Consider the following 18,527-nt stretch of genomic DNA (forward strand, 5'->3'; position numbering starts at 1 on the left):
GCGTCCTTTGTTGAAGACCCTTGACAGACGACTTACACATCTCTGCAGCAAGCGGTGCTATACCCACCGTGCTGAAGGCAACGCCCTGGGCGTCTCCATTCCCAGGCTCCCAAGCCCTTTCTGACTGCCCTACCTAGCTGCCCTTGTAATTCTCTTTCTGCCCTTCCTGGGGTCCACAAATCACATGTGAGTCATATGTAGGGTCGTTTTTATGTGGCTTTCCTTCCCCCTTCAGAGAAGTAATAAAAAAATTAAACAGGACTAAGTCCAGCTCTGACCCCGCTGCACCCTGCCAGGCACCTCCCCCGCCCCAGAAGAGCTGCCTCTTATCACTGGCCTTTTTCCCTTGCAGTTGTTGTCCAATTTATAGTCTGCTCTCAGCTGGCTAATCTGAACTGATGGTGGAAATGAAAACGTTCCGAGCTCCTCGCAGCCAAAGTCCAGATCTTTTCCCATTCCACAGGAAGCTACGCAGGCAAAGCCAGAACGGCTCATACTGAACATCAACCCCATTTGAGGTCATCCAGGAAGCTGACTGTTTCATTTCGAACAGGTCACTTGGAATCTCGAGCTCATGGTTTAACAATTGCTCACCAAGGGTGAAAACTGTTCTGAGTCTCCATTTGGTCACAGACTCAAAGGGGGACTTATACGAGAAAAGTGTGCTGACCTGAATAGAACAACAAACTCCAAGAGATGCTTGGTGCAGCTGCAGAGGACTGATTGTCCTCTGGGAAAGCTTTGCCGCTTGAGACAAATATCCTAATGCTGTTTGTGGACCCCAACTATACAGGGGCCAGGCAAGGCCGGAGAGATGGCTGAGCAGGTAAAAGCACCTGCTATACACGCATGAACTCAGCCCCTGGGACTCCTTTGGGATGAGGGATGAAGCTCCTAAAGCTGTGCTCTGATCTCTCCGTGTGAGAGATCACACGCACACACACACACACACACACACACACACTCATGCATGAAACAACAACAATAATAGTAATAATGCAATTTTAAAACTAAAAACTGAAAGAGGCAGGCAGTCTATTTTGTGTGTATGGGGATGTGCGTGTGTTCACTGTTCTGAAACCCTGGGAAACACCTCATTTCTCAGCCTGTGGTCTGATGTTGAAAGGTGCAAGAAGCATGAACACACCTCTCCTGGCTGGGCTCTTTTTCCTTGCCTTCCTGATCAGGCCCATGACATTGGAAGCTCACATGCGCCAACCCCTGAGAAGCATCTTCTCCTCCACGGTCCTCATCCCAGTAGTGAGGACAGTCAGACTGAAAATCAAGAGGGTCAACAGTTCTCTAAGCCACACATGGGAGGGAAGGGAGCCCACCCCCAGATTAACTCACCGGGATGGGTACTTTCGCTTCATTCTGTGAAATCGTAGTCTTTCCTTCCTAAGAGCTGGGAATTCCTGGGCTTCGAGAAGGAAGGCAAGGGGAGAGATTTCAACATTTAGACTCTACTTTTAATCTTTTGTGACTTTTTTCTTGGCCCAGAGTACTATAACAGGCAAGAACACTCAGACCTTCAACCATAATTTCTCTATCACAATGAAACAGTAGAGCTTGAATTACTCTAGCTTGTCATCCTGGAGATTTTAACTCCATTACACAAAGTAAAAGAACCAAATGGCTGACAGAATAACTATCTTTCTCCACAAATCTAGTGTTTGTGGTCTTGAGATGCTATACATGATGAAAGGATGTTTGAGAATACTCTATTTAAGTAAGGTATATGTTACAGGTCGATGGATTTTAGTTGAATAGTGACTGCCCATGTTGTGTGCTAAGCATACATGGGTGGGTTGGTTTTGTGTGTGTGTGTGTGTGTGGCAGCAGGGGTGGGGGGAGGCGGTTGTTCCTAAAACCATCCGCAAATGCAACCTCTCTGGCTAGCCAGCTCATTGATATGGTGATGTGTGTCCTCCGCACGCGTGGCTTTCTTTGTACCTCCTCCTTGGGGTCTCAATGGCAGTGGAGTGGGAGCTGTCCCTTTTCTGAGTCCCCGAAGCCAGGTTGTGTTTGTGTATGGGGAGAGTTAATGAGAACAGAATGCCTTTCTTTCCCCAGCTTCCCCAACCCCATCTGTTCAAACAAAAGGCTGAAAGGGAAAGAGAAGGAGACCCTGCTGGTCAAGGGGGGAGGAATAATAACATATATCCTTGGGCCACATTTCAGCACATGCAGCCCTTTTACACTGCACTAAGCTTCTTTTCAGACAAAAGAAGTCAGGCCAATGGAGTTCTCATTTTTTTTTAACCTTACTTAAAAAAAAAAAAGACGACATTAGGCCCAAAGGCTTAGGTTATCTTTTTTTTTCCCCTCAGATGACTACATTTGGAAGTCTAGATTGGAAAATGGAAAATATAAAAGGATGAAGGAAAAAGCAATTTGATTGTAGTGAAATGTACAGAGTGACCCACCTGTGAAGGCTGTTGTACAAGACTAATTTCGTTTACTTTGCATAAAATTCAAATACACCCAAATCATGTCCCAACAAAAGGAAGGAGAAGGAAGGCCTTCCCTCGTGTCCCAGGGAGAGGCTATGAAAGGCCTGCCATTGCCAGCAGATGAGAAAGTGCTTCTCCCAGTCAGTGTCAAAGACCTGCTAGCATCCCAGATGGCCAGAATGGCTCCCTGGAGCAGTGAGATCCCTGGCTGCTGGGATAGTGGAGACCACTCTCTGGGATGACATCACAGGCCTTGCTGATGCGCTGCTAACCACTGCTATCCTCTCTCCAGCAGGGCAGGAGGAGGAAAAATTTCCTGGCTTGAGATCATCACATTTAAACTACAGCCATTAGGTTCTCTCACCGTAGATGGGAAAGTGGCTGCCATCAAACAGTTGATTTCTATTTTTTTAATCTGTACTAAAAAACTTACATCTCAAGTTGGTCATCCCCACGACTGTGCCGCTGTCACATAGATGCAGGCTTGTCTTTTTTCTCTGTTGGGGAGACCTGTGTAACAGATCCTCTGCTTGCTCTTAAGTTAATTCGGATGGTTGCATTCTCTTGATGAGAGACTCACCAATGGAGGCTGTCAAGAAGTTGAGGTGTTTAAGTTCCTACGTGTTCTATCTTTGGAATCGTTTTAGACATCTTTTCAAGAGAGAGAAAAGAAAAAAGAAAGTTAGAAAAGCAAATGTGAATTTTAAGAACTGTTGTCACAAGGCTGGAGACACGGCTCAGAGTGAAGAGCACTGGTTGCTCTTCCAGAGGACCCGGGGTTTTGATCCCCAACACCCACGTGGCAGCACACAACCATTTGTGACTCCATTCTTGGTGATTTGACAGCCCCTTCTGACCTCTGCAGGCACCGCGCACAGACATGGTGCATAAACATTCATACACATAAAAGGAGACATCTTATGAAAGAAGCACTATCACAAGGTCTCATAGGAACTGGTACCACCCAAGGTAGTTTCATGAAGACACTGGGAGCCAGAATGTGGCTCCCTCCTCAGAAGGCCCATCAGCTGCCAAGGTAGCAAACCAGCTCAGGAAACTGGAAATGTGCAATCTCTGAAAACAGGCTCAGAATTGATGAGAAAATTGAGGAAGTTCAGTACAGCACATCTTGATCGTCTTGGTAGAACGTTTCCTCAGAAATGATCAGGCTAGTTTCATTGTCAACAATCAATTATGCACACGAACAGAAGGGAAAGAAGAGGTAGAAACCCTAAGACACAACTGAGTACAATGTCGTCATCGGCTCTCACAATCTCTCCACCCCCCCTTTGCCTTTTTCTCGCGCGCACGTTGAAGCAAGCCCAGAGCCTTGTATAGTTTAGACTCTACAGCATCACCAGTTGTTTTGGGTTTTGAACAAAGCATTTTCTTTCCTTATCATTTATTTTTGCCAGGGCTAATTTTAAAACGCGCTCTTATTCCCCAGGTACCCGGGTCAGTGTTGCCCCGAATGGAAACCACGCCCCGCTGGTCCATGGGGAATGTAGTCCGCAGCATAATACCAGTGAGCTGAATTCATTTGCCCACTCCACTTCCCTCCTTTGTCCCCGAAGGGAAATCGGAATGCCAATTCACTGACTTTACAGAAGAGATGCGTTCTGCAGTTCTTGGCTACAAAAGAAATTTGCGCGTTAACAGAATTAGTTTTCCCTGAACCTTCCTTGCGAAACGAAAGTGACATACACAGTGCGTGCTGCCTTACTGAGGGTGATCTGGGCACAGCAGTGCACGCAAAGAACCAGGATTCTAAAGATGGCACAGTGCATGCAGAGAAATGCCATACCTCCTCTTTACAAGGCCAGAAGGGCCAACACATACCACAAAAGACAGGTAAACAAAAAAGTGTAACAGATGTCTTGCTCATAGTTACATGACGGAGGAAACTTCAGATTGAAGACCAAAAGACCCAGGGAATACTCTATGTTTATCTTAGAATCTGAAAAAAAAATCCTAGCTGTGGGGAAGAGCAATTGGGTATCACCCAGTGGGGATTGACTGGTGGCATTCCTCCTGGGAATAGAGCTGGGCTGCTCTAGCAATGAGGGTCTTAAGAGAGTTTAAAGAAAACCACTAAAAAGATAAATTCCTTTTTTTTCTTGCCTGAGACAGGATCCAATACAAGATAAACACCTGGAATATTTATGGATTATAATGAAACAGTTTTTTACCCTCAGGTACCTGGCTGAGGAATTTTTGTTTTGTATTCTTTCAAGATTTTATTTTTAATTGTGTGTCAATTTGGCATGAGCTATAGTCATTTGAGAAAAGGGAACATCAGTTGAAAAAGTATCCCTACCAGACTAGCCTGTAGATCATATTCTCTCTCTCTCTCTCTCTCTCTCTCTCTCTCTCTCTCTCTCTCTCTCTCTTTCTCTCTCTATCTCCCCAAGACAGGGTTTCTCTGTAGCTTTGGAGCCTGTCCTGGAACTAGTTCTTGTAGACCAGGTTGGCCTCGAACTCAGAGATCTGCCTGCCTCTGCCTCCCGAGTGCTGGGATTAAAGGCGTGCGCCACCACCGCCCGGCTGGATCGTTTTCTTAATGATTGATGTGAGACAACTCATTGTGGGTGGTGCCATCCCTGGTCAGGTACTCCTGGGATGTATAATAAGCAGGCTGAGCAAGACATGAGGAGCAAGTCAGTAAGCAAGACTCCTCCCAGTTTCTGTCTCCAGACTTCCTGAGCTGACTCTCTTTGAGGATAGACTGCTGTGGGGAAGGGAAATAAGCCCTTCCCACTCCAAGCTGCATTCATTTGGTCACAGCAATAGAAACCCTAAGACTGTGTGTGTGTGTGTGTGTGTGTGTGTGTGTGTGTGTGTGATTTTGGGACCATGAGTGTGGTGCCTGCCGAGGTCCAAGGATGCTATCAGATCCCCTGCAGTTGGTTTCAAGCTGTGCTGTATGGTCTTAGGGACTGAACACTGGACCTCTGTAAAAGCAGCACAGGCTCTTAACTGCTAAACTGCCTCTCTGGTACCCTGGACCATACACCCACACGGACCTTCAAGTCCCACGGGGTTTTCTAAGTGGTTAAGCATGCCTTTTGCTTCCATGAAAGCCTAGGATCATAAGATCATACCTTAGTTTATTTTAATGAAATGCCTCAGGACAGGGTCCTAGATTACTCCAAGTGAGGGACAAATGAAACCAGAAGTTCCAAACGTTCCAACCCCACATCCTCACCTTTCTGGAGGACAGGGATGCCAGAGATGGAGTTCAATCCTATGGTCAACAACTTAATCAATCACACCTTTACAATGGAAGCCGGGGTAAGAACTCTGGGTACTGCAGTTCAAGGGGGCTTGCAGGCTAGTGAAGAGACTGAAGTGCTGGGAGTTTGGCACCTCTACCTCCCTGGAGAGAGAGGAACCGTGAGTCCTTTGGAGCTGTGTCCTTCCATGTGTCTGTTTGGGAATTAAAGCTTTTCATCACTGTCAAAGAACCAATGGACCACAATTTAGAAATCTTAATAGACTTTACTTTCAATTCTAGAATCAGACAACACTTCAGAGGACAGAATAAGTGCCCCAAAGGGCCAAGCTAAAGAGGCTGCCTTTGCGCAGAGGAGGGCTGTAGGAAGGGGAAACTAAAGGAAACTGTCGGCTGTTAGTTACTTTCCACATAAGCCAAGAAACTGAGGCGCTAGTGTCAAGCTGAAGCGTGTGCAAGCACACACAGGTGTGCGCATGTGTGCATGTATACATGCATGTGTTAGTTGATTTTTTTTGTTGTTGTTTTGAGACAGGATCTTGCTATATAATCCAGGTTGACTCTGAACTCAAAATTCCCATGCCTTTGCCTTTCAAGTGTTAGCGTCCCCTGCCGGCACCACCAGTTCTGACTAGGACACATTCTGTACTAAGGACTAAGGCAAGCGGAGCTTCACTATCATTCCAGGGGAAACAGGTTGTTTGGGAAATATGGCTGCCATTTCCCCCTCATATCCCCCTGATGGTCAGTTGACCAGTCTAGCCTCAGTATGATGACAACATGGATCCTTAGCATAAGTGACTTCATTGTGACCTTTAGTCTGCTCTGTGGGTGTCCTAGTGCAGAGGCTTATTCTACAACAATGGCCAGCTCTAAGTTTTATTTAATACAAAAGACTTTAGCTACCGAGTACTTTCAGTGGATTCTGTGAATTGTTCTAGAAAATGATAGAACCAACACATTGTCATGATTCGAAGAACAGAAACCCTGGGAACACACATCCCGGGTGTTGGAAGTGAGGGTCGTCTTCTAGGGCCCTCAGGCTAACTTCAAGGAGAGTCAGACTCAAAGAACTTTGCCCTTACCTATGTGGCATCAGGGTTGAATTACAAGGCACTCCCTCGTTTGGGGGACTAATGCTGGAACACAGTGTACATTTTCACAGGCCAGTCCATGATATTAAAGTGCTCTGGGCCAGCCTCTGTACTAAGTGTTTTATATGTACTGCCTCAACTACCGCCCATTCTACATACGTGAAGCGGAGGCACGCAGTTGGAAAAACTGTGATTTGAACTTAGGCAGTCTGGCCTTTGAGTGCAGAGGAACCAGAAACCCTGCCCCCATCCAGCCTCCCACTCCTCAGCTCCACCCTCTGGATTCTCAAGCAGCAGGTGGCAGATCCTGTTCTCCTGAGACACTCCACCCTAGCGGCCATGACGGTTCCCGAGGCCCAGAAAATGGAAGGGATACCACCTGTCTCATCTCGACTGAGACATTAAGTGTGAAATTCCTCAGACTCAATCAGTGCCATCCCCAGAATCAATATTCATTATGGCCGCATGCATGAGCAAAAGTTAATTGTGAGGAGGGCCTAGAGGTTGCTCCCAAATTGGCTCCCCGCGAAAGAGAAGACAACGCCAACGGAGTTGTGTCTTCCTTCCTTTCTGCCATGGAGATGGAGCACAGCAGAAAGTTCTACTCACGTGAAGGGATTGAAAGGGCTCCATGGCTGCCCCTGTCCCCCCCCCGCGCCCCCCCCCCCCCCGTCGTCCTCATAGTTCGTCATATGTAAAGTATTTTCTATTTGGAAGACAAAGCAAGACTAGATTAATGGTAGGGCTAGTGACCCCTATCTATAGAGGGCCTTGGCCTCTCATGAAAATTCTTAATAGAGTTCTTTCCCTTTAATTGCATGCCAGACTTTGGGGGCCCATCCATCTCTATGGATGCTCCAGGCACTCGCCTCTCTTTGTAATATGGTTCTGCCTGAGTGTGGAATCAGCTGATGAGGCCAGAGGTCCCAAGACAGAACACCATCTGGACAAGGTCATGGGTGGCAGATTACCAATTAGGAGGCATGGCAGGGAGGATGTTGTGTGGCCAGGGTCCAGGAATGGATGGTAGAGCAGCCATTAGGAAGGGAGGTGGTGTGGGTGTTGCTGCAGATTGATGTGTGGCTCTCTGCTCTCGGGGGACCCTGCATGAAATCTTAAATTTGGTCACTGAGAGATTTCAGAGGTGGAAAATGAAGCAAGTTTATTAACAGACCGGCATGACTCAGAACTGTGTTTCTCAAACTTTCCTGAGCATAGGAAGCACCAAGAAATTTTGTTAAAATATAATTTTGGATGTAGTGGGTCTGATACGGGTCTAAGGTTTATTAAAATTCAGGAAAAAAAATAAAGGTAAAATCCAGGAGATGCCAGTGCTGCCAGTCCTGAGACCACTGTGGCACAAGACTTAGATCTTCTGTGGTTCTCCGCTTTCCCTCTGGAAGGCTTTGTTTACGATAATCTACATCATTGAAACCTGGTTTCTACAGGCCTCCCTCTATGCCAGACCCTTAAAATAAATGGGGTTCCTTCTGTATGCTGATTTAATAATGATAAATAAGAAAGAGCTGCCTCCTACACTTAATTTTTTTCACCAATTTTTTAATTGTATAAGTGATACATCTAGAATACTTAGACATCAGGCCGTTTCATCTGTGGTATCTTTTCTTCTATCTAAAATAAGTAGGGACTCATTAGTTCACAAGAAGTTGATAATACATTCAATATACTGTTTGTGAGCAAGTTTAGCAACTGTACCTATGTGTTTCTCTAATAGGAGTTATTTGAATAAAAATCTAAACATAAACCTAAACTACACAGGCACACTTACTTGGCTTTGCAGTTATACTAAGGGATCTTTTAATGACCAGTGATTGCTAGATCCTGTTATTTTAGATTTCATTTTTAGTGATGTTATTGTGTGTGTTTTCCCTTTCTTTGGGATTTGCTGCTGTAAGATCATCTATTGTATGTGCTTTATGGATATAGTTAACTTTCTTAGGTTGGAGTTTTCCTTCCAGTACTTTGTGTATGGCTGGGTTTGTGGTTAGGTATTGGTTAAATCTGGTTCTGTCATGGGATATCTTGTTTTGTCTGTCAATGATGACTGAAAGTTTAGCTGGATATAGTAGTCTGGGTTGGCATCGTGGTCTCTTATTGTCTTCATAATACTTGACCAGGACCTTCTGACTTTCATTGTTTCCATTGAGAAGTCAGATGTAATTTTGATAGGTCTGCCTTTATTTGTTACTTGGTCTTTTTTCCATTGCTGCTCTTAATATTCTTTCTTTATTCTGTATGTTTAGTGTTTTGATTATCATGTGGTGAGAGTACTTTTTTTTTATCCAGTCTATTTGATGTTTTGTAAGCTTCTTGTATCTTCATAGGCATAGCTTTCTTTAGGCTGGGAAAGATCTCTTCTATGATTTTGTTGAATATATTTTCTGTGCTTTTGAGTTGGACTTCTTCTTTTATCCCTATTATTCTTAGGTTTGGTTTTTTCATTGTTTCCCGTATTTCCTGGATATTTTATGTCAAGCTTTTGTTATATTTAATGTTTTCTTTGGCTGATGAGTCTATTTCCTCTATTGTATCTTCAGCGCTTGAGATTCTCTCTCCCATCTTTTGTATTCTGTTATTTGTGCTTGCATTTGTGGTTTCTGATGGGTTTCTCATAATTTCCATTTCTATAATTCCCTCTGTTTGTGTTTTCTTTTCTGTCTCTATTTCAGTTTTAAAGTCCCAAATAGTTTCTTTCATCTGTTTGCTTTTCCTTGGTTTTCTTCAAGGGATTTATTGATTTCTTTTCAATATGTTATAATTGATTGGGCTCAAGTGACTATAACCAGAAGCATCTATTGCAAAGTTCTCTATTAGTGTCTCAAGGCTGAGCTTCAGATACCACTGAGTATTTTGTTTCCCTCTCTTGTGTGTTCTGTTGAATCTGTGCATCCCTGTTACTATGCTTTGTTCTGTTTTCTTTGTTTGACAGTAAATTCTCCCTTAGGTGGGTCACTCTCTCTCAACCTAAGCACTTGGCCCAATACCTGGCATATCGTTGAAAGTCAATGGTTACAGAATGAATTAATTCTCACTCCTACACCTCTGAGACCATTGCATGCCTGTTGTACCTTACACTCTATATCTAGCTATGCCAAAGACTTTTAACATCAACGTCTTTCTAAAAAATATGTCCCTATTGGTCTCCACGTAGGCATCGGGGAGAAGATTTTTTTTAAATAGACATAAAACTGAACATTTATTACTTAAAGGAGAGAGAGAGAGAAGGAGAAGAGAAAGGAGAGAGAGAGATGTGTGCACACGCCAAGAGAAGGCAGTAAGAGAGCAGGGAGAGGATATTTTAACCTTACCTGCAGTTAGTAATCAACATGGCACTTCAGAGAGAGAAGACCTTGACTCAGCAAGATACATCTTAGAGTCAGGCAGCAACTCAATGAGGACCTAGATGATCACCTGCTTTAGGAGCAAAGCAAGGAGATGTTATCCCATGGCTGTTGGCCGACAGAAAGTGGGGGTCCCACTTTCAGAGTGGAATGAGTCACTAGTGCCTACACAGAAGGTCTCCTTCTGTCTTTCAGGCAGCCTGAAGAAGACCTCATGGGTACAGTTCTACTTGTGGAGTAGTAGGTGACCACTGAACATCATCAGGACCTTGACGACAGGGAAGAAAGGTGACAGAAGGAGACAGAGGAGATGGAGGAGATGGAGGACTGCTCAAACAGCCTAGTGCGAAGGAAAGGCCAAGCTTCAAACATGAAGGGTTAATGACAGAACACCCACTAGGGGAGCCCTTATTGCTAATGCTGGGTTGCAGGAACCAGAGGAGATTCTAAGAGAGATGTGTGTACCAATTCTGAAGACGCCTTAGAAGAGCCATGTAAAATCCAAAGGGAACCAGCGACTTTCCAGGCTCCTGAAGCAGCAGCCCCATTCCCTTCCCTATGACTCATTCCTGCCATTGAGAGTCTACTCACAGATAAAAGTTATTGCCAACTGAAGGGACTTTAATCTCCTGGGGGACACTTAAAAATGCTTAGGGACATAGTTGAATGCCTGAGTCTGGGATGGGAGAACTACAAACCACAGGGCAGCCCAGCCCTCAAACCACCACTACCACCATCGCTGTCTGTTGCAAAACATCAGCAGTGCTGAAGTTACCAGACTTAAATCGGTCTTGTCCATTCCCAGTTATGGTCACATGGCCATACGCAAACTTTCAGCCTTACTTCCAGATGGGTCTCATAGCAGCGGCCACACAGTGGATTCCCCACCTTTCCTGTTTCTTTAATGTCACCTCTTAGAAATACATACAGTGCAAATTTCCTGCTTCTTCTGCTGGCGGATGTAACTTTTATATCTTTACCGACATTTCTGTTTTTATCCCCATACACCCCCACTTTACCGATCCTCTCGGTTTCTTGCCTTCTCCATTTCCACATTCAGGACTGTCACCACAGAGGTGCCCTGGACATGTCTAGAAGCCTGTCTGCCCCCCTGGTCACTACAGACCATCTGCTGTCCCTTTCTTTCTCACCCCTCTATAGCTGATGTGTGTTAGTCACAAAGCTTCCAGGAGGAGGCAGTGTTGCTATGGTAGCTAGCATCCCTTTCCTGCCTCCAGGAAGCCAAGAGCCATGGCTCATACTCCCAGACACCAGGTGTCCTTACAGTTCGTGCTGAATTTCATGGCAAAGCAGAGAACTCTTCTTTCCTTACCTATGTGGTTCTTGGAAGCTTTGCCTTCAAAGACACAAAACAAGGTTGCTGGAAAAAGATAGCTGCAGCTCAAATTTCTCTTCGGAAAGCAAGCTTTTGGCTTTTCTGAAATAAGCAATGTCTAGAGAGATGCAACTCTATCCAAAACATAGATAGCTTTTTCTGTTCTCTCCTTCCGGTTAAGCTACAGCAGACGTCTCAGTTCCCAATGAGAGGCTTTGTTCCCCTCCCCCCCCCCTTTTTAAATTGATCTATGTATCTATTTTAGGATATTTTCAAGAATAACTTTTATGTATGCATGTGTTTCTCTCCCATTTCTTAGGCATAGAGTTTCTTACAACTTGGAGATTGTTTTAAAAACTTCCAGACTAACCGGACAGAACTTGAATCTGAACTCAGCTTCTCTGAGCTTCTTTGAGCTTGTCACTCAGGCACATGACCCGGAAATTACTTCTTCCTAAAGAGACGGCAGCAGAAGGCACACTTTCCTCATCTATATCTGTCCCTTGGAATGCCAGGCTTGTTCCTATTCAGGATCCTGATCACAAGCAGCCTGTCAAATCTTGAAGGAACCGTAGCAGCCTGCAATGAATACAGAAAAATTTCAGACTCTAGTTTCATCTTGGCTTCTGCCTTAGTTACTTATCTGAGGCTGTGATAAAACACCCTGACCAAGGCAGCTTGCAGAAGGAAGGTTGTATTTGGTCTTACTGGTCCAGAGGGATAAGAGTCCATCACTATTACTGTGGGGAACTGTTGGGAGCAGTGAGACCCTAGATCCTGAATTTCTTGTAATCCCCTGATCTGAGTGCCTACAGCTGCTCTGAGCAGGAGACCTTCAGGAGTTCCTGATGTCTGGAGAGTGGTTTCTTGTGGGTTTGGCTGGGGCGTGGCTATCCCTATATAATCTGCCCCTGAACACAATAAAGGGGGCATTCTTGGGGAATTCAAGAATGACCCGTGTCGCTGTCTCTCTGTCTGTGTGTGTTGTGTATTTTAACCTCCAGCCCCCTTGCCCGAAGCTCGCGAACTGGGTGCCAGCGCACAGAGCGCAGACATGGGGGCATTGTGCACGGCAGGGGAGAGAACAGCTGCAGCGGTAAGGAAAGAGAGAGACAGAGAGAGAGACAGACAGACAGAGAGAGAGAGAGACAGAGAGAGAGAGAGAGACAGAGAGAGAGACATAGAGAGAGAGACAGAGAGAGAGAGAGAGAGAGAGAGAGAGAGAGAGAGAGAGAGAGAGAGAATTGGGCTGAGAATGGTGTGTGGCTTTAAAATTTTAAAGTCCATTCCAAGAGACGCACTTCCACCTGAAAAACCCCACCTCCTAACCCTACCCAAACAGTGCTTCCAACTGGAGTATTCAACATCTGAGCCCATGGGGATGTTCTCATTCAAACCACCACAGCCCTTCAGCATGCTTCCTTTCTGGAAAGCTCTTGCCATACTGGGAGGACAAAATGAATTTTTTTTTTCCAGTCTTTGATTATAACCAGGACCTGACATGTCATTTAGACTCTGCCACTTACACACATGAGCAAGATTTTAGTATCAGTAGTGAAGTAAGGGGCCATCTTCTTGTTGTGTTTGCTATGGTTGCTGGGAATAAGGTCAGGGACTCAGGATGTGTCCCGAGCTGTGTCAGTCCCTGAGTCCCGGAGATAAGAGCCAGTAAAGGGGAAGGCAGCTGAGAATGCAAACCTTTGCTTAGTTGGCATGACACTGTGTCCCTGAGCTCAGTAGCCTCTTTTGTCTGCATGGAGGTATATTCTAGAATCAACTCCTTTGGTATTACCAATGACAAAATACTAACGCATTTCCTGTACTGCATTCTCTTCTGCTTAAAATAGCCTATTTTGTGCATTAAGCCCTGATTCAGATGAGGTCCAAAGCAATGAGGAAATCCTTACCTTATCTGCTCTAGATGCGGAACCTAAGAGCCCAGTGGTACCAGGGAGTGAGGGATAAAGAAATGGAGATGGCAGGAACAAGACAAGGGTGTGTACTAAGACTGGGTTACAGGAAGAGCTCAGAAAGGATTTATGAATTTGGACAAGGTTGTGTTCTTCAAAATATATATTTAAGTGAAAATTTGTAGCTTCTAGCTCCTACTCTTGGAGCTGGAAACAAGGGCGGGCTTAGACTACACAATGAACAGAAACACCTATGAATCTAACTCCTTTACTAGATAGAAACGAAGAGGAAGTGTGATTGTTAATAAGTCAACTTACAGGACCCAAGCTCACCTAGACAGACCTCTGGGCATGTCTGTCGGGGATGTTTTCTAGAATGAGCTAAGAGGTGGGAAAACATACTCTAACTGTGGGAGGGTACATTTCATGGGAAGTGAGTTGAGTACCTGCGTTTGTCTCTTTCTCCTCCTGACTGCACAGTGTGACCAGTGGCCTCAAGCTCCTGTCCGCCGTGTGCTTCCCACCGAGATGGACTGCACCCTCAGACTGTGACCAAAATAAACCCTCCCTTCCTTCCTGGCATTACATTTGTCAGCTCTTTGTCACACCAAGGAGGAAGGCAACCAACACAGAAAGTAGGAACCATCTATTCTACCACATCCCATCAACTAGAAGAGGTGATAAAACTGAGCCCATGGCTGTGCCAAAAGAAGCATGGAGTCACATACATTTGACTCTCAGGCTTTCTGTCAGGGACGACACCCGTGCTGAGAAGTCTAATTTCCCTGCTGTATCACAGCAGGTTATTTGAGTAACTATTATACAGTATATTTCATTTCCCGGACCTGCTGGTGCAATGGCTAACCGTGGCCGTCACCTTGACACACCTGGAAAGAGAGAATCACAATTAAAGATGGCCTCCACCAGACTAACCCGTGGGCGTGTTAACAGATGTAGGAGGAGCAGTCTCCAGGCAGGTGGACCCCTGGCTGTATGAGAATGGTAGCTGGACAGAGACGCTAAGGGACAAGCCAGGAAGAAGCCTTCGTCCATGCATCCTGCCTCTGCTCCTGCTTGAGTTCCTGCCCTGACTTGCCTCAACCATGGACTGTGATCAGGATATAAACTGAATAAACCCTTTGCCTCCACTTGTTCTTGCTTATAGTGTTTGCCACAGAAATAGACAGCCAGTTACAACAACTGGAGACTCACTTCTGTTGTTCAGGGGAAGTGCTGCCTTACGGTATCTGGAAATTGTGCCGTGGCTACCTAACTATCAGATTAAAAGAGAGAAAGAGAGAGAGATGCAAGGGGAGGGGACAGTTAAAATTTGTGGAAAAGCTGAAAATGAAAAGGTGTAATATCCTGTTGGATAATAAAATAAGAACCAAGCAAGAACACCTTCACCCCAGGCCAATAGGAGAATGGCACAGGGGCCTTGAATGACCAGGGGACATCTGCCAACACTCCCCAGGACTGTTCATTGCAGCCTGCTATGTCACACCTACTTGTCCTGGAGATGAGCTTTTGTTAACTTGACACAAGCTGGTCATTTGAAAAGAGGGAATTACAACTGAGAAACACCTCAGTAAGACTGGCTTGAGGCAAGCCTGTGGGGCATTTTCTTAATTAATGATTGATGTGAGGGGGCGTGCCCAGCCCATTGTGGGCGGTGCTACCCCTAGGCAGGTGGCCCCAGGGTCAGAAAACAGGCTGATGGGTGTGGTGGCTCATGCCTTTGATTCCAGCACACAGGCAGCAGAGGAAGAACTTGGTCTATGTACCAAGTTCCAGGCCTGCCAGAGAAACAGGATGAGACCTTGTAAGAAGGAAAGAAGGAAGGAGGGAGAGATGAATAAAGAGAGGGAAAGAAGGAGAAGGAGGGAGGAAAGAGGGGGAAAGCAAACAAGCAAACTGAGCCAGCTATAGAAAGTAATCCAGTAAGCTGCTCCCCATGGTCTCTGCTTCAATTTCCGCCTTGAGTTCCTGCCCTGCCCTCCCTGGATGACATACTATAAGGTGTTAGACAAAAGAAACCCTTTCTTTCCCAAATTACTTTTGGTCATGGTGTTTTATCACAGCAATAGAAACCCTAACTGATCCACTACTCTAGGGACAAAGTGCCAGGTTCTGTAGGTTTTCCCCAATGGTCCCTTCCTCTGGCATGCTAGAGTGAGGTTTTTATCAAAGAGCCAAGACCTGCCTCAGGCTTTCTGATTTATTGACACAGCTCCCCAGACCCAGAACTCTTCATTCATGGTTCCAGGTTATTGCAGCAAAGGGAGGCAGATTAACCACAAATGGAAAAAACACATGGGATAAAGTCTAGAGACCACGTGACCTTTAGGGGGTCCTTCCAGTAGAGCTGCTGGGGCTGTCCTTGATTCTCTTGGTATCAGTATATGGGGGCACACAGTAAGGAGGCTCGCCCAGCCCCTGGGGGCTAGGCACTCTGCCATTATGTGGCAGGTTTCAACTATTCCGATTCTAGCCCCAAAGTGCCAAAGCCAGTGTTCACCCAAGTCCATTCTGACATGAACTGTCTGATCACATAAATACCTTGTAAATCCCGGACTCCAGTATGTAAAAGGCCATAACCTAACAGAATACTCTGTAGGCTCAGACCTCATCTCCCATGGGCATTCCTAAAGTCAGACCTCTCTTGGGAGTGTGCCTAGGTTGAGGAAGCATGGTCTCCAGAGATAACCAGAAAGTACTGTAAAGATACCCCTCCTGGACAGAGGGCCAAGCCATGACACTCCTGTCCATAGAGTCTCTGTGTCTCAGTAAGCACAGGTGTCCAGGAAGACTCCTGCTCCCAGCCTTAGGACTGACCCATGGTTGCTGAAGGCTCCTGGTGGCCTAGAAGATGAAATCCAAGTTCCTTAATTGATAATGGATCATTCTCCTGCCTTCATTCCTGCTTTTGGCAACCAGAGTTCCTGTGAGCTCACCCAGGTCTCCAGATCCTGTCTGACTCTCCTGTCTAGAACATCGACCTTGCCCCTTCCTTGCCTAGCTAGCTACCTTCTGCTAGCCTCTGGACCGAGTCTGCCCATCACCTCAGAAGGTCTCCAGCCCCCACCCCACCCCTAATGTCAGGCTAGCTGCCCTTCTCTATCCGTTCTAGTTGTGAACTCTCTTGTTGACTTCTACTTCTAGAATCTTCTTGCAGATGATATAAGAAATTCTTTCTCTTTACCTAAACACCTAGCACAGTTTCTGCTGCATAATCGGTGTCTCATATGTGCTTAGCTTATGAATAAAAGAATGTAAATTAACCACCACATGACCAGAGGTAGGAAAGAGCCCAACTTGACCAGACTTGTCTTCTGAGCTTCCTGACAATTTGTAAATCCAGGACTCCAGTATACACATCCAGTCAGAGACATAAACTCCAGTGTGCTTTGTAGACCCTGTGTTTAGGGGTGTGAGCTTATGCCAGTTGCCTTGGCCCTCTGAAGCTTGGTTTTCTCAGAATGAAGCTGCAACCACAGGAAAAGAATGTCAGTATGAAGTGCAAGGGTGTGTGTGTGTGTGTGTGAAATGTTTGACTCAGTGCTGGTTACATGCAAAGCACTTTTTTTTACTTCTAACCAACGTTGGCCTCCATCCTGGCCAGCCTGCAATCTGGTCCAACTGGAAAAAACAAAACAACAACAAACAAAACAAAACAAAAAAACTCTCACTGCCACAACTCTTGGATTCAGGCTCTCAGAATTAATTGGCCACCATGTCTACCGAATCAACCTCCCAGAATTTTCCCTACACTTCTCATGGCTAGTCAGCTTCAAGCCAGAGTGAAAGGAGCCTACACCATTGTCTATACGTTCTTTCTTTCTGCCTCTTCCTTAACCACACTGGGCTGGCTTTCTAAACCTGTTCATTAGCCTCCTGGGGTCGGTGTGAAAGACCTGGATCATCATCGGGCTGTCATCAATGCCTGATCTCTTTCCATCCCTTTCTTGGAGGCTAGCGCTAGTCTGTCATTGTTTGCAGAGTGAAGTCCTCAATCCTAGATGCAGTACAATCAGAACTCACCTGCCCTGAGCTTTCCTGGTTTCCAGCTTGTCTCACATCGTTCCCTTCACGGAGATCACCTTTCCCTTGTTTGGCCTGCTCCAACTTGCCCACGGAAGCCCAGCACAAATAAAATTTCCATGAAGTCTTTTGTGAGTCACTTAGCAATAATTCCTCGCCTTTCTCTTGGACTTCCGTGGGGTTTAATGTATTCATCCGTTCCACCTCCCTTTGTCTTCTGCTCATGTTAGAAGCTGCTGTTATCAGAGATGTCTTTCCTCCCTCCAACTAGAAAACAACCCTACAATGTGAAAAGGCAGTGATTGCTGAATAGAGAGGTGTTGGCAACAGCAAAACAAACAAACAAAACAAAACAAAACAAAAAACAACAACCATACGGGTGGGGTCAGACCAAGCCTGTAAGACAGAGCTGTACCAAAAGCTGCCAGGAAAGAGTTCTGCCACAGAAGCTTACCAGGGTCAAGGCGACCAAGTTAAGCATCTAAAGGTGTCTGATCTTCAGACTTTACATAGAGCGGAGAATGATCTGGGCAGATCTGGCTCCATGGCTCTGGGCATCACAGGCCTATAAGGTGGAAATCTTTCACACCTGTGCCTCCCGCCTGCTCTTACTTGTAACTCAGGCTCCAAATTTCTTATAGCCCTAACTCTAGTGAGAGGGACGCCTAGAGGCAGAGACATTGGCCTCTCACCTTCTCCCTGGTATGAGAAGCTCTGAGAGTAGCCTGACGCTGTGCCTGTGAAAGACAAGAGAGGTACCTTGGGCAGAAAGAGAACTCACCTTCCACCCCAACTCACCAGGTGTCACAGCTTGGCTTAGTCAGGGTTCCTATTGCTGTGATGAAACACAGTGTCTAAAAGCAAGGGGTGGGGGAAGGGCTGATCTCAGCTTGTAATTCCACATTTTAGTCTATCACTGAAGGAAGTTGGGACAGGATCTCAAACATGGCAGGAACCCGGAGGCAGGAGCTGATGCAGAAGCCATGGGGGGAGGGAGTGCTGCTTACTGGCTTGCTCCCCGTGGCTTTCTTATAGAGCCCAGGACCACCAGTCCAGGGATCACACCACCCACAATGGACTGGGCCCTCCCCATCAGTCA

Source organism: Microtus pennsylvanicus, chromosome 7 (genome assembly GCF_037038515.1).
Source record: "Microtus pennsylvanicus isolate mMicPen1 chromosome 7, mMicPen1.hap1, whole genome shotgun sequence".
Taxonomy (NCBI): domain Eukaryota; kingdom Metazoa; phylum Chordata; class Mammalia; order Rodentia; family Cricetidae; genus Microtus; species Microtus pennsylvanicus.